Source organism: Lathyrus oleraceus, chromosome 5 (assembly GCF_024323335.1).
Source record: "Lathyrus oleraceus cultivar Zhongwan6 chromosome 5, CAAS_Psat_ZW6_1.0, whole genome shotgun sequence".
NCBI lineage: Eukaryota > Viridiplantae > Streptophyta > Magnoliopsida > Fabales > Fabaceae > Lathyrus > Lathyrus oleraceus.
This window is the reverse complement of record NC_066583.1, coordinates 409,097,666-409,099,192: the sequence shown is the minus strand read 5'-3', so window position 1 is coordinate 409,099,192 and position 1,527 is coordinate 409,097,666. Positions and strand designations below refer to the sequence as shown.

Here is a 1,527-nt window from a genome sequence, read left to right as displayed (position 1 = left end):
CGCGTTTATAAGTTTAGAGTCTGGTTCGTGAGAACCTCTTTTGGTTAAGGAATCCAGGTCAAAATACTTTTCAACTTAGTCAAGATACTATATTTCTTAAAAATAGATTTACTACTCTAACACAACGCGCGCCTTTTTATAAGTGACAATAAGAGGGTTTGATTAGGGAGTACAACTCGGTTCTGAATACGCGAAAGCGACAGTTCCCGTTAAATTGGTTCTTTTCAAAATAGGAAACACTGTCCATAAGTAATTCTATTAGCAAGTACTTGGATTATTAATTGATTATGTGATTTACATTCGAACCTGTCTTTATTAACTGAATTTATTTTAATACTTTATTTTTCATTGTGCACTCTAAAACCCCCCTATTTCGATTACCTTAGATAAACACTATAACAATAGATAACGATAGATTGACACTTGGTCTATGTGGATTCGACAATCTTTTATATTACTCTGACGCGTTCGTATACTTGTGAAAAGCACGCATCAAGTTTTTGGCGCCATTATCGGGGACCAATTTCGTCAAATTTTGTACCTTGTTGTTATATCGTTTAGACTTAGGTTGTTACCTGTCGATCAATGCGAAGGACTCGCAGCACCGGAAGCTTAATATATCCTCTGACGGAACCTGAATGTTACGCTCGCGCACGTTTATTTTTCCATAGAATTAGGAGAGCTATGGCCGAAGATCAAAATCATAGACCTCTTAAGGACTTCGCCCAACCATCCAATGAAGAACCTAGTTCTAGTATAGTAAACCCAACCATCCCAGCTAATAATTTCGAACTTAAACCCTCCCTGTTGCAACTAGTGCAACAGAGACAATTCGCAGGGCTCGCTACTGAGAACCCGAACCAACATTTAAAAATCTTTCTCCAATTAGAAGACACTTTTAAAACCAATGGAGCTTCTCCTGAGGCAATCCATTTAAGATTATTCCCCTTCTCCCTCAGAGATAAATCCCTATCATGGTTAGATTCCCTTCCACCCAATTCCATTACAACTTGGGACAATCTTAGAAAAGTATTCCTTGCTAGATATTTTCCCCCTAGTAAGACCACCGTTCTTCGAAACCATATAACCAGATTTACCCAGAACCAAGGAGAATTGTTGTTCGAAGCTTGGGAGAGGTATAAAGAGTTGTTAAGAGCATGCCCACATCATGGTTTAGAAAATTGGTTAATCATCAGACCTTCTATAATGGACTTCACTCTAACACTAAGATGACCATCGACGCTACCGCAGGCGGTGCACTGATGAACAAACCTTATCTTGAAGCTAGTGCCCTCATCAAAGATATGGCTCAAAACCATCAATCATGGGGAGTTGAACGAGCGACAGTTGAGAAGAAGGAAGCCCAAGGAGGAGTACATGAGTTAAGCTCTATAGACATGATGCAAGCTAAAATGGACGTATTAGCCCTCAAGGTGGAACATATGTGCATAAACCTGAATACTGCAGCTGCAGTTTCGTCGGATTGTGAGATATGTGGAACTAAAGGACACCAATCTGCAGAATGCA

At 39.6% G+C, this 1,527-nt stretch overlaps 1 non-coding gene across 1 annotated transcript; it reads right to left on the bottom strand.

Moving 5' to 3' along the window:
* Positions 1-1,068: 1,068 nt before the first annotated feature.
* On the bottom strand, positions 1,069-1,175 carry LOC127088361 (small nucleolar RNA R71). The gene has a single exon (XR_007790199.1). It is a non-coding gene; the product is annotated as a small nucleolar RNA R71 (small nucleolar RNA).
* Positions 1,176-1,527: the final 352 nt, after the last annotated feature.